A 16,340-nucleotide genomic window follows, 5' to 3' on the forward strand; every position below is an offset into this window, starting at 1 on the left:
AGTAACGTACCATCAAGCTTAGTGATGTTGAAAATAGCATGAACTCGCCATAACGTAGGCTGGAAGACTATAGACAATTCAAAACTGCTTGCTGTTTACTGCAGAAAATGACCAAAAAATCACCAAAATCGAGAGAAAATGGCGAGAGAAGTGTAACCAAAGCTGCTGCCCACCAAGTACTAGTGAAAGTACATCATTTCAGAATATTTCAGCATGAAAGATCCATGTCAGTCCAGAGTTATATACTTGCTGTAATAAATGATAGCAAGGTACTATGAGAGTCAATTTCTGACCAAATCACTGCACCAAGTCAATAAATGATAGCCAAGACATGACCAGCCATAAATGGGCATAAATCAGCACCAAACAGTCATCAAGACCGTAAGCAAACACCCAAACATGTCACCAAAGCATCCATCAGTGAGCAAGCATACCCCCTAGACAATAGGGCAAAGTATACATAACACTGGCGAGACCTGACACAAGTAGATATATGCTCACAAGAGTGCAAAGCCCAAGCTCAAGTCAAAAGCAACTCCAAGATATTAGTGCATGAACCATGCAACATGTAAGTGTAAGAGATCCCAAAGTCTCAAGTATCTGCAAAATGCTCAAATAGCATAAATCTCCTGCTCAATGTCGATCAAGCATACAAGATGCTCTCACTGGCACAAAAGGCGGATAAACGAGCTCAACAACTCAAGCAAACCAAGTCAAAGTACCAAAGACAGGTAACCAAGACAATGCCTCAATAGCATCCAAGGTCAAAATGGAAAAAGCTAAGTCGTAACAGAAAAATCCAAGTCAATGTCCAACTGCTCAAGGGAATACTCAAATGAATGTCGAGACGAGCTCAAACAATTGCCATCCACAGCCAAAGCATAAAGCATTCACCAAGACATCATAACCCGTACTGGGTAGCCTAGGCATAAACCATGTCATAGATGAAATGCCAACTGTAAATAAGTGACAGTCAAACCCAAATCGAGCTCTAATCTCAGCTCAAAAGCATTCTCGAGCATAAACAAGATATGTGGCATAGTCCAAATACATCATGACATCATATCGAGTAGCCGGGAGCACCCTGTGACCAATAGGCATAACCTAATTGTAGCATAAATAGCTTTAGTCCTGAAGTTTCATGGAGCATATAACCTCTATAAACTGAGCAAATCAGTGCTCAATCCAAGCTCAAATCCATAGGCAAACCATAGGCATACATTCCCCTATGTATAGGCACCAACTGGGCATAATCAGACATCAAATGCCAAGACCTGTAAGCATAAAATTGAAGTAATAGGTGGTTGCCTTGTTTTGGACAGATCTGGGATTGTTCAAAATAGTCAATGGCTGAGCTAAATCAGCTCTAAATGCGTCTCACATAAGAGGCATAACATCCACAAGTGATTCGGTATCAATAGACATCAGTAGAAGCATCACATAAGCCATAGGCATACAAATACATGATGTCTCAGACATGAGATCTATTACAGAATATTCTACCATCAGAATTTGGCAAACCCGACATCACCATCTTGTCCGGAGCATGCCAAAACCCCAATTTAGACTCTTACCTTGCTTGAATTGGGTTCCGAATGCCCAAGATATGACAAAAAGAGTGATTTTTGGGCTAGATTTTGAAACAGGTGCAAAAAAAATGTGAGTTGGCTGGGGGGGTCTGCTATCCCACGTGTTAACAATGGGGCCAAAAAGGGGGTACAAATGGGGGCCAAAGAAGGCCTACACCAAGCCTCAACAAGCCTTGATAGGCTGGAAGCAAGATCTAGGTGAATGAAGCTCCAAGAGGTGTGAGCTATGGCTGCCCACAACCTATGAAAACCCTGTTTACCTAGACCCGTGGACTGAGATAAATCTCTGAAATAATGAAGCAATACCTTAATGTCAATGCCCTGGTGGTGCTTAATAGGCCGGGAAGAAGCTCGGGAAGCCGGGGAGTGACGGGAGCTCAAGAGAATGGGCTATGGCTGCCGGGAAGGAGACCCAATGCGAGTGGGGAGTCAATGGGAAGCTGAGAATGCCACGAGCCAAGCTCAAGAGTCGGGAAGCCGTGCTCTGATACCAATTGAAAGGTAAGAAGGATCAAAGCTTGCACTCGAGAGCTATGGCGGGAGAGCAAGAGGAAGAAAGAGAGAGATAAGAAATGGGAATTCCAACAGTCACAATGTGTGACTAGGTCTTCCTTTATTCAAACTGTCACTAAAAGAATAAAGAATAAAGTGACGGCGATGGGCGCCCGCCACCTGCAGTGTGCAGTGGCGGTGACTGTCAGTGTAGTAATACATGGGCGGCTAGGTGGAGGCGCCTTTACCCCCAACATAAAAGGGGCTAAGAATTCAATTCTAGAATGCTTTATAGATTTGAAATTGTAGGCTCAAATCTGTCATTGAATATATGAGAGCTTACACTTAAAGTTCTGGAGCATCCAAACACCTATTTGGTACCTGTAAATGCTTGGATGTTGGTCCATGAATGTAAAATGTTTTATGGATATGAAAATGAGCATTAAATGCTCTAATGTGGATTGAAATATTGTTGGTTATAACAATGGACTAGCTATAAACAACCTCTAGGAAGAATATTTTGGAATTGCTACTTGCATACAGTGCAATCATTGATGCTTGTCTGATCATGTATTCAATCCTTGATGTGATGTTGGGACATGTCTATGATGTCTTGAGGATAATTTGGTCTGAGAATACCTCAATTTGCATAGGGAATTGACTATTGGCCATTACAGACTGCTTGTCTGTCTACTGTTACATAGCTTGGTTGCATACAAGATATGCACGAGATGAAGTCTACATGAACATGCTATCATGTCTAGATGCTTTACCACTGCCATAGAATGTTTTGAGTCGATTTGAGATTGGTCTATGCTCATTTGACTGTGTTTTTCATTGATGGTTACTCACAGTATGTATTTGAAAATAGTAGGAAAACTATTCCTGAAACTATAGGAAAATTGTTCTTGAAATTGTAGGAAAACTGTCCTAAAACTATAGGAAAACTTTCCTGAAACTATAGGAAAACTGTTGAAACTACAAGAAAACTATCTTGGAATTGTAGGGTGTTTGATCCTAAACTATAGGGAGCCTAATCTTGAACTACATGGAATCATGCATTTACAGGTTGTATACTGCATTGAATACATAGAGTTGTAGAGATGGAAAATGCTAAAAGAATTGATAACATAACTCAAATAGTGGATGACAAATTAGACAACAACAAGTATGCTATTTGGAAGTTCAGGATGGAGATTTTTCTCATTGGCAAGCTCTACTAGGAGACTTGGTTACTACAAGTGTGTAGAGATTGAGCCCAAACTCCCCGATAGGAATGCAACTCCTGATCAGCTTAGGACACATCGATCATGGATTGAGAGAGCTCGTAGGTACTATATTGGCTATCCCTATGTATTTTTTATGCTATGGTTATGCAAATAATGAATTGCAGCTCACCGAAGGATGCATGGGATATTTTGATGGGATACTATGGTACTACCTATAGTGCCAGAAAAATATAGTTGAAGCAGAAGTTTAACATAATGGATAGGAAAGGTTGGTCCATTCAAGACTATGTGATTGATATAAAGACTATTTCGGATTAGCTAGCAGCCATTGGGATTGAGGTAGATGATGATGATTTGGTGGTTATGACATCGAATAGTCTAGGGCCTGAATATAAGTCCTTCGATACGCCAATTTCAGTTAGGGTTGAAATGCCTAACTTTAATGAACTTGTATCCTTGCTTATCCACGAAGAAGTAAAATTGGGTTTGGCTATGAGCTCGAGTAGCTCTAAAAGTAAAGATGTAGTTTTTTACTCTAATAAGAGAGGATGTGGTTATCGTGGCAAAGGTGCTAGATATGGTAGGGGAACTCAGTAGCATGCATCTTAGCATGGACAAGGTCAATAGGGATTTGCTAGTAGAGGTATTGGATACTCTTGCATGCAAGGGGGAGATTCCAGTCTAGGGGTAGAGGATCCTGGCATGCTTAGTCTAGTCATGAAAATGCAAACAAGGATAAAGATTGCAATTATTGTGGGTGGCAAGCATGGCCACATTGCAAAAGAGTGTTGGAAGAAGCAGGTTGATCAAAAGGGTAGACAACAAGGTCACTATGCATCTTCTAGTCATTTAGAGCCTAAGATTGGTGAAAGACTCTTTGCTATGACTCATGTACGCAATAAGGGCAAGTAGTAAGGAGAGTTTGATGATGTTCAGTACATAGATTTTGGTGCCTCAAACCAAATGACATCACATGGCGAGTGGTTTGGTGAGCTGAAACTAGTTGCTAATGGCTATGTATATACTCGAGATGATTCTTAGCATGATATAACACACATATGGATTGTTCCTTTAGTTATGCCTTATGGCAGGAAAAAGCACTTGCATGATGTATTGCATGTACCGTTGATTACCAAGAATTTGTTATCTGTAGGTTAGATGGTTGAGCAGAACATGTAAGTATGATTTCATAGAGATGGTTGCTTCATAGAGGAGTATGGTAGAGGATGTAGATTGGTTGCTAAAGGTCAGAGACATGGCAGGATGTTTACATTGGATGCAAACATACTTGAGTTGAATTTTGCTATGTTTGCTCATGATGAGGCAAGTATTCAAGACATTGATATATGGCATAAACGGATTGGACATATAAGTGTCCAAAAGCTAAAAAATATGCAGCGTAAGGTCCTTGTTACAAGGGTACCAAGGTTTAACTATGATGATTTGGGACATGTATGCTCAACATGTCAGTTTGGGAAACAAGCCAGGTTTCCATTTGTCAGGAATACACAAAATAGCAGTAGGCCTTTACAGATTGTGCACTCAGATGTTTAGGGACCTGCGCATAATATATCACTTGGTGGTTCTCAATACTATGTGACGTTTGTGGATGATTATAGCAAGTACACATGGATATACATCTTAAAGCATAAAGATGAGGTGTTGGATAGCTTTATGGATTTTAAAGCTTATGCTAAAAAAGAGCTTAACTATTATGTCTCATGCTTACGATCTGATGGTGGTGGAGAGTATGTCTCAAAGGAGTTTGTCAGATACTTAGGAAAGCATGGGATCAAGAGGCAATTGACTTGCAGCTATATTCCACAACAGAATGTAGTTGCTGAAAGAAAGAACAGGGTGATTATGGAGGCATCCAAGGCCATGTTAAATGAGAAGGACATGCCTTTGTCTTATTGGGCTAAATAAAGTAGCACTTACTGTTGTCTATATTATGAATAGAACACCTACTACATGAATACATGAAATGATACCTTATGAGTAGCTATATGGCTACATGCCTAACATATGACATTTGAAAGTATTTGGTAGTATTGCCTATGTTCATGTTTGCGATGACAAATAGAAGAAAGTTGATCCTAAAGTCATGAAGTGTGTTTTCCTTGGATACTCATAGGAAAGAAAGGCATATTAGTACATTGTTATGACTACACGGGAGATATTTCTTAGCTACGATGTTGTATTTGATGAGTTAGCATCTTGGTATGGTGCTAAACAAGCTACAGTACATGATGACAGTTCACAGGGCATGTTTACTAAAAATGGATAGCAAGGCACTTCTTCTATCGGTGGACCTACTTAGGATGCATCTAACAGTGTAAGTCCTTAGACAGGTAGGCTATGCAGCCATGGATCTTCATCCACTAACATGGATACGTTAGTGAGGGGGAGAGATACAAGAAAAGAGAAGGTTTCTAATGATACTACAAGTCCATTGACTTCAGGCTATGACTCTTCTGAGAGTCTTGACAGCGAGTTTGGTATACATGCGAGTTTGGTATTGCCTCATGAGAGAGCGGATTCTAGTTCTCCTCCATTGTGGAGATCATAGAGAGAAAGGAAGTTTGTGGATAGGCTTACCTACAGTGTCGATAATCGGTGAAACATTATGCATACATGACAGAGGTGTAGAAATACAAAGAGCCTACATCTTTTGTAGAAGCAGTTAAGGATGAGAACTAGTGCAAGGCTATGGATGATGTATATGAGGCTTTGCTAAAAAATAAAACATGGTATTTGTTTGAGTTTCCTAAGGGCAAAGTGCCTATTGGATGCAAGTGGGTCTATAAAGTAAAATGTTAAGCCTGATGGCTCACTAGAGAGGTACAAAGCCAGACTGGTAGTGAAAGGATATGGCTAGCAGGATGGGCTAGATTATGAGGAAACCTTTAATCTAGTTGAAAAGATGGCAATTGTATGGACTGTTATTGCATTGGCTACATGCAAAGGTTGGAATCTTTATGAGATGGAAGTTAAAAATGCTTTCTTAAATGGTGATTGGAAGAAGAGGTTTATATGGATTAGCTAGAGGGCTATGTACATCCTGACTATTTGTCATATGCATGTAGATTGAAGAAAGCATTGTATGGCTTAAGCTTGGAATGCTAGGATTACTTCCTACTTGCAGAGCAGACACTTGGATTTCAGCTAGGCAAAGCTGATCACAGCCTATTTACCAAGAAAACCAAGACATGATATGTGATTTTGGTACTCTAAGTAGATGATTTGGTGATCAAAGGTGATGAGTATGTACATGGCATTGATGACATAAAATCTATGTTGTAGAAATAATTTCAGATTACACACTTGTGAGGGCTGAAATTTATCTTAGGCATTGAAGTTATGTGTACACCCCATGGGATATGAATGATACAAAAATAGTATGCATAGAATATGTTGGAGAAGTATGACATGTTGGAATGCAAACCCATGGACACACCACTGGAGAAAAATGTAAAGCTGGTTGTTGATATAGGAAATGTGATAGAGAACGTGACTATGTATAGATAGATGGTTGGTAATTTGATCTATCTCACTATCAGTAGACCAAACTTGAGTTATGTAGTTGATTTGATAAGCCACTTTGTGCAGTAGCCAGGGAAACCTCACCTAAATGCTATGAGGAGGATTTTGAGATAGGTACATTGGCTTATGGAATATTTTATGAGCATGGTAAGTCTTGTTGAGCTTATAGGTTATTATGATGCAGATTGGGCTGGTTGTATGTATGACAAGGGATCGTCAACTAGTGGATATGCATTTGGTCTTGGAAGCAGCATGGTCAGTTGGAGTAGTAAAAAACAACCTACTGTGGCTCTCTCAAGTACAAAAGCAGAATATAGGGGTGCAACATTGGGGAAACACATTTGGTTTCTTGATAACTTCTATGGTGTGCATTATTAGTTACACCTCTAAAAGACCCGTTGCCTGCATGTGAGGCTACTTGGCTAGTTAAGTTGATGGATGACTTGGGGATTCATGTGGATAAACCAGCAAGAAAGCTATAATATGATAACATGAGTAGTGTGCTTATGACAAGCAATATAGTTTATCATGCCAAGTCAAAGCACATAAAGACCGTGGCAGATATCTTTACCAAATCCCTTGGTAGAGATAAGTTCACTCATTTTAGATTGCTGCTTGGGATATAGGAAGTGACTTGAGCTTGAGGGGGAGTGTTGAGATATGCAAGCTTAGTCTACCTAATACCTACCGACTCTATCTAGCAACAGATTACCTAAATGACATGTGTGTGTAATAAAGTTGGTCAGACTTAGCTGGTTGTTGAGATATGCAAGCTTAATCTACCTAATACCTACCGACTCTATCCAACAATAGATTAGCTAGATGACGTGTGTGTAATAAAGTTGGTTGGTACAGTTAGACTAAGTCTCTTTATACTACTGACTTAGGTTGTAGTACATTGTACTTTGGGTTACTTAGTTAGAAAAAAGTATAATAAATAATGAAGAAGAAGAACATTTAGAGTTGTTTTCTCTCTGTTGCCTCTATCTCTCTATCATCTTTCTAACATGGTATCATAGCCATGAATACCCATGACTCCGTGAAGCCTCAGAAGCTTGTGAGCTCAGCATCAACATTGTGGGAGAGCTAGAGTCTAAGGTTAGGAGAGTTGGAATGAAGAGATTTGAAGTGGTCGACATGAGAAAAGAGAGGTGTCCTAAAATGTCCTACAAAAATGGTAGCCATTGGTATGTATCTTGTGCCTGAGGTGCCTACTACTTGCCTACAGCTTGTTGAGGCTTTTCAAGAGGGTCCTTTGCCACTCGAATGAGCTTTGTTGCATGAACATTCAGTGGAAGAACAACAAACCCAAAAACGTGGGAAAATTTGCACCTACTTTAGAATGGGTAAATGGATACCTTGTGAAGGGGTGATATGATGAAGGTTATGTAGCTTAGTAAGAACTAATCAAAGAAAGCATTATTGGCAGCACTAATCACAATAGGAGTAGCCCCCATTTGAACCTGGAAACCATTGTAAATAGGCTGAAACTGTGCTTCTACCTGCTTGGAATTGTAGGAAGTATTTAGCCTTGAAATGCTTGTGTTGGGCACATACATGTACATGATATGTTTGGCAATGTATGTGCCTTGAACTTTGAGCATTTTGCATGATTAAAAGGGGTTGAGAATTTAATTTTGGAATGATTTATAGATCTTAAATTGTAGGCTCAAAATTTTCATTGAATATATGAGAGCTTACACTTGAAATTTTGGAGTATCCTGACACCTATTTGGTACCCATAAATGCTTGGATGTTGGTCCATAAATGCAAGATGTTTTGTGGATGTAAATGAAAATTAAATCCTCTAATTAGGATTGAAATATTGCTGGTTATAACAATGGACTAGCTGTAAATAGTCTCTAGGAAGAATAATTGGCACTGTTACTTGCATACGGTACAATCATTGATGCTTGTCTGATCATGTATTTAATCCTTGATGCAATGGGACATGTCTATGATGTATCTCATTTTGCATAGGAAATTGACTGTCGGTCATTACAAATTGCTTGTCTGTTTATTGTTACATAGCTTGGTTGCATATAAGATATGTAGGAGATGAAGTCTACATGAACGTGCTATCATGTCTAGATATTTTACTACTGCCATAGAATGTTTTGAGCTGATTTGAGCTTGGTCTATGCTCATTTGATTGTGTTTTTGTTATTGCTAGTTACTGATAGCTTGTTCTTGAAATATCACAAAAACTATTCCTGAAATAATAGGAAAACTATTCCTGAAACTGTAGGAAAACTATCTTGAAATTGTAGGAAAACTATTCTAAAGCTACAAGAAAATTGTTCCTAAAACTACAAGAAAACTATATTGGAATTAGAAGTTCAGGATGGAGAATTTACTCATTGGCAAGGGCTAGTGGGACTTGGTTACAGGTGCAAAGGCTGAGCCCAAACTCCCCGATAGGAATGCAACTCTTGATCAGCTTAGGGCACATTGAGCATAGACTAAGAGAGCTCATAGGGTACTAAATTGGCTATCTCTATGTATTTTTGATGCTATGGTTATGCAAATAATGAATTGCAGCTCACTAAAGGATCCATGGGATATTCTAATGAGATACTATGGTACTACTACTGGCATTAAAAAAATACATCTAAAGCAGAGGTTTAACACAGTGGACAAGAAAGGTCGGCCTCTTAAATAGCAAAAGCCAAATGATGAATCCTAATGCAATGCCAACTAATTAGCAATACTTAACCAAGTGGTTAAGCCATTGGGACACAAAGTAGATGATTATAGTTATGAGTCTAGTGCATCTAATGTTCTTGGGAAAGTCAAAAACATGAGAAGCATTATACTAACACGATATCTGAATGATATAAACAAATAGCCATATACATAAAATTCCTGCAATGTTAAATGTGACATATGTTAGAAGTTCGGACACTTAGCTAGCATAGACAAATAGCCATAGACATAAAATTCCTGCAATGTTAAATGTGACATATGCTAGAAGTTTGGCCACTTAGCTAGCACTTGTTAGAGCAATATTAGTTCCCTACAACTTTTTGCTCTCTCTTTCCCCTATATATATATATATATATCTCATATATTTCTAACAAAATGTCCTTTGTAGTAGTAGACTCCTCTCTTGATTCATCACTTGATAATGTCTCACTACTAGAAGGCCCCTCTAGTGCATCCTCTTCCGTTGAGGATATGGGTACTCTCTCACTTTGAGGTGATTCTGGGTAAGCATTGATTATAACTCGTTTGACACCTCTGCCAAAGATCAAATGACCAGCCGATATGTCAACTTGGCAGTTGGATTGCAAGATCCATGGCCTTCCTAATAGTACTTGGTAGCTTGGCTGCCTTGCGAACCTAATGACCCTAAAGTCCAGGATACATTCAATGTTAGCAATGGTTACATGGACTTTGGTAACACAACTTTTCGGTTGTGTCAAATTGTCATTGGTCATCCTCATAATTGTGGAGGCATATTTTTGGATCTCTAATCCTAGCCTCTCCATCAATTTTGAGCTCATAATGTTGACATAGGATCCTATATCCACAATGGCATGGTCCACCGATATACAATCAACATAAGCTGGCACCCTTAGGCAATGTTTTTCGGCATGCTCAAACTAGTCATCATCACCAACATGGGCTATACCTAAGGGTTCAACAATATATACAGTGTGAATTTTCTTTTTGAACTCCTCACATTCCTGTGGATATTTTAATTAATTGCAAGAGGTTGATGTCGAGCATTGACCTCACAAAGAGAACTTAAATCAAATTCCTGAAAGTTAGCAATAGTCCTCTTCTCTTGCAAAACCATTCGCTCTCTTGGTCACCTATAGGCTTAGGTGCCTCTTTCTTAGCCTTTACTTTCTTCTTTTTTAGCTTCTTATTAAGGTCTTCTTTGCCATCAACAACCTTCAAAGGACCACCTTGCACATCAGGGTTAAGAATTTTTTTGCCCTTATCCTCCTATTTAAGGGTTTTCTCAATAGGTTTTACATTATCTTTATCTCTCTCTTTGGCCTTCTGGCCTTTCCTAATTACTTGTAAATCAGAAGTGTTACTGCCATTAACATGCATTGCTTCTATCAAACTTACGCCACTGCCAGTAGGGAATTCTTCCACTACAACCTTTTCTCTTTGCAAATTCTGCTTTGGTCCCTCATCTTACTGAAGATTGCTCAAACTAGTCATCATCACCAACATGGGCTATACCTAAGGGTTCAACAATATATACAGTGTGAATTTTCTTTTTGAACTCCTCACATTCCTGTGGATATTTTAATTAATTGCAAGAGGTTGATGTCGAGCATTGACCTCACAAAGAGAACTTAAATCAAATTCCTGAAAGTTAGCAATAGTCCTCTTCTCTCGCAAAACAATTCGCTCTCTTGGTCACCTATAGGCTTAGGTGCCTCTTTCTTAGCCTTTACTTTCTTCTTTTTTAGCTTCTTATTTAGGTCTTCTTTGCCATCAACAACCTTCAAAGGACCACCTTGCACATCAGGGTTAAGAATTTTCTTGCCCTTATCCTCCTATTTAAGGGTTTTCTCAATAGGTTTTACATTATCTTTATCTCTCTCTTTGGCCTTCTGGCCTCTCCTAATTACTTGTAAATTAGAAGTGTTACTGCCATTAACATGCATTGCTTCTATCAAACTTACGCCACTGCCAGTAGGGAATTCTTCCACTACAACCTTTTCTCTTTGCAAATTCTGCTTTGGTCCCTCATCTTACTGAAGATTGCTTCCTTGTCTTCGATGATTAATAGGACTTAGCTATCTACTTCCTTGCTAAAGGGAACTAATCTTGCTCTAACATGTGCTAGCTAAGTGGCCATACTTCCCGCATATGTCACATGTAACACTAAGATAGTTTTGAGGGAAGTGTTGACCACCACACCATTTACAGCTAAACTTTGACGGACCACCCTCTTCAAGGTATCAACTTCCTATTAAGTTTTGTTGCTTCTTTAAGAAGTTTATGTCTATGGCCATTTGTCTATATTGTTCAGATATTATATCAGTATAATGCTTCATTATGTCCTTGACTTTCCCAAGGACATTCGATGCACTAGACTCATAACTATAATCATATGCTTAGTGTCCCAATGGCTTAACCACTTGGTTAAGTATTGCTAATTAGTTGGCATTACACTAGGATTCACCATTTGGCTTTTGCTATTTAATGAGTCCATTTGGATAGCCATTGGCATATTATTATTAGGAGGAGCTAGCAGCATAGGCATATTTTGCATGATATCTCTGCTTGCATTATGGTTTGTTATGGGTGTACTTATCACACCTTGACCTCCACTAGTTGTAGTTAATACCAAATTATTGTTAGGACCTAAACTTGAATAGAGATTTTCCCTAGATGCATAGGCCACTTATAATCACGACTCTATCTCTTCTGCTCATGTAATGGTAGTATCTATCTTAGTGAGAGGAACACTACTCAATTGCACTTCGATGTTGAAATCCAATCCATATAGAAAGTATTGTAGTTAGGCAACATACGTGGAATGGAAATAGATACTTGCAATTTGCATTGACAATTTTTATTAGGATATATTCGATCTATCTCAACACTCTTTGGTATACATTAACTGACTAGGTCCCTATTAGCCAAGGTTCAAAAACTGCCACTTATTAGTAGCTCCTGGAAAACACACCACCTATTGAGATCCAAAATGGACTCAACACTGACTCTATCAACTCTAATTGGGCTCCTAGATACACCAAACAAGTTACAACCCTCATGGCCTTATGGCTAGGTATGTCTGGATAATACAGAATGGTTTATCTAACTAATGTGTTTGTAGACATAAGTTTTGAACTATAGTCCAATGATTTACCCATGCCAACTCCAAGCATAGGAAAATTCCCATACATAGGTGACTACTTCACCTCGATTTTCACACACAAAGGGCACCCCCAAAGTGAATGATGTGGTCCCTACGGCTCTCCTATACCATAGGCAGGAGTGCTGGCCCTAGGGTATACCATCTTAACACATAAAAAACAATGAAACATAGTCCTATTTTTTATCTTTTTAGTTTTTTGATCCAAGAGATTTATTACTTCCTCACAAAACCTTTTCCCCAAAATTAGCCGCTCTAACCTACGACAAAGGAACCTCTTTTGCTTAACATAGGTCAACAATTCGACAGACAAGTGCTATGCATCTAGGAGTTCTTCTTGGATACTGTGTTTTGTGCATATGCATGGTGTCATGCCCTACCTTGCTCAAATAGTCTTAACTAACAATCATCCATGTGATGTGTAAGGACATTCTTTTCATGCTTTTCCCTAATGTAGTGTGGTGTTCAGAAGATGGAACCTGCGGGCTAACTCGTGCTTCCACTCCTTTTGATATTCAACGAAACCTAAATGCTACACTTCAATGCACAATCCTTCATCTTTTCATGATTAAAAAAACTTGGCATTCTAGCCTTATTGCGTATTGATTCATTATGTGTAGCACTCTTTACATAATATGATATTTTCCTATAGAAACACTCCCTAACCGACCACTTTGACACATAAATGGACGTGAGGCTAAATCTCATGCCCTATAGCCCACCATACATTTGAACATATTCTACTATTTTTTTCCATTTTTTGGATTTAAAAATCAATTTTCTACTATATTTCTTAATTATTCTTAACTATTTCTATTATAAATACTCATTATTTTACAGTTTTTGATTATATAGCTACAAAGACCAACCATGACAATCAACATACAATATTTCATCCATTTATAGCATTTATTGTTATCATTTCTCTCATTTATTGTAAAGTCAACCTACTTTGTGTGTTTTTCGAGTCTTTATTAATTAATATCTCATGATGACAAAGGCACATTCTACATTTTCTCTATAATAGACCTCAAACACATCATATTCTACCATCGTATCAATTTTTATACCATATGAACATCATTTGCATCATTAAACAACAAAAATTTTATATTTCTATTCAAAATAAAGCTTATCAGGATTTCTCGTGTTTCGAGTTCTAATAATTGAATGTATAGCCAATAGATGTCCATAAGTAGCCTCCTCTAATCAATTTTGATCATTGCCATCTTAGCATCAGCATGGTCCCATCTCCATCTATGCAGCAGACAATCGCTTCTCATCTCATTCTTCTCTTGATTGTTGCCGCATGAGCGCTCCACAAGAGGAGAGAGGATGACTAGATCTAGATCTCATCAGCCAGGCTGCTATTTCTAAAGCTGAGAGTTGCAATAGGAAGTGGAAAAATGGAGGAAAAGCCTGATGTCTTTGATTTCATGAGGTATATTGAGACTCTATAGCCCCTCTCATCCCCCTCTCCTTCATCATGAGGTTTTGTGCCCCTCACCCACCTCTTTTTTTGTTTTTTTTGTAAACCCCCCCCCCCCCCCCCCCTGCGCACACCTTCCCCACTTAAAGTCTTTTTAGACTTGTCCTCTCTCACTTGGGCACTCAATTTCTCCTGTGTTCAGCGTCTGATTTGATGTCCAAATTTTTTTGCTTGCCCATCTAGAACTCTTGCACTACCTAGCACTTGCCTTAGCTGAACCTATTACTTGGAAAAGTATTAGAAATTTCGAGCTGTTGTGAGGTTGATCTTCAAAAGTGTTTTTAAACTCATCTTTCATGGCCACTTAAAATGGTTCTGTCACTTCCAGTGGGATTGCATTCCCACTTCAAAATAATAAACTTTGGCCCACTTTTGACCTTTTTCCTGGCTTAAAATCCTGCTCTCAACTGCCACAAAAATGGAAAGGATACCCACCCCTCCAAAAAATCTTATAGAAGCCATTCAAAGAAGAAGAGAATGGGTGTAGAAAAGTAGCGAAAAACTCACTACCACTTCTCAAATGATACCTGACATACCCTTCCCACAAAGGGAGGAGTATTTTACAATCAATTGGGGTGGGGAAATTGCCACTTGGGAACAATGGGAGATTCATGAATCACCTATGCAATTTGTATTTAACTTCTTTGATGTGCTCAAAAAGGTGTTGCCATTTAACTTTCCCCATGGGCTTGAAAAGGTGTTAACATTAACAAGTATGCAAAAAATAATTTATGTGTTGTTAAGACTAGGAAATTAAAAGGTGAGCAAAAAATTCACAACCTTTAATTGTGGCAACAAGAATCAGTAGATTATTGGCATGCCAAGGTATTTGAGGTGCCGAAGAATGTGAAGGGTTACAAATCTTAGCCTGCCTGGAGACGGAATATCTTGGATGACAACATGGAAGCACAAGTAGCTTTCTATAGCTCACTACCTTCCGAACTAGGGAAACCCACTTACATGCCTTGTTCTAGTAGACATAGAGTTGACTATGACTTTGGTAGGTATGATTGCCCATTGATATTCAATATCAATGTAAAAAAGCCAAAAGATAGCATGAGGTTTCAAGAGAAGGACTTGATTCCTTCTTTCAAATGAATTGTGGATGATTTCTCACCCTATCGAGATCTTGCTTTCATTACAAGAGGAGGGTCATCACCCATTATTCCTTGATCTGAATACATGAATAGATAGGTATGCCATGGTAAGATTGTTTCTTTGTGCTACACTGCTACTGACATATTGCTTTGAACTACTAGAAGATATGAATGTCAACCACTTTACTAGTTGCAGCCACCCTTCCTTTTATCAATACCCTTGGTAGCAAGGTTGACACTGAAAACCTATATGATGAGCAAAGAATTCTTAGAAAGATCATTGTGACCATTACCTCGACCACCACCAAGGAATCAAAGGGAGCCCCAATGAAGCCGTCATCATTTACTTGTACACTATTTTTCTTTATTAGAAAAAGAAATAGAAAAAAGAAAAAGAAAAAGAACAAGAGCCTATACACAATCATAGCACCTAGGGGGCCTTAACCCCTAGTCCTTCCCCACTTCACAAACTCAAGGCACGTTGATGGAAGGACACACCTAGGGAAACTTGGTTCAGACTTATCACCTTGAGCTTTGCACTCCACCTCTCCTAGCACTGACTAGGTCCTCAAGTGTAAAACAACACTTCAAGATCACTTGGGCTTTGAATCATCTCCCCATTGCATTGGCACATGCACAAAACTCATAGCACAATGAGATCGAAACCCTCTTAGGAAGTGCGCACATTCTTTTATGGGGGTGAGAATCTAGCTCGAAGAGTAGCTTGACAAAACTAGCAACATTGGTGGCCCACATAATCTTGATCTCTCTCTCTCTCACTTCTACCTTGAGAGCAAGCCTACCCCTAAAGAATCTAACTTAGAGCTAATCCCATTCCCACCAACACTATCCTGAGGCACAAGGATACTAATGGTTACCCTCTACACCTCCAACCGACATCGGCTACACATAGATCCTATTAGGCCACAAAGTGCCATGGGACTTACAAAACTCTAAGAAGGGGTAATATTAACCCCTTCTACGACTCTAGGAGAGGGGGATAACATTAACTCCTTGGTTGCACCTTCTACCAAGGAGCATGTAGAAGAAGGA

This window comes from Lygodium microphyllum, chromosome 14, assembly GCF_053477565.2.
Source record: "Lygodium microphyllum isolate KBCC chromosome 14, Lygodium_microphyllum_v1.1.10, whole genome shotgun sequence".
Taxonomy (NCBI): Eukaryota; Viridiplantae; Streptophyta; class Polypodiopsida; order Schizaeales; family Lygodiaceae; genus Lygodium; species Lygodium microphyllum.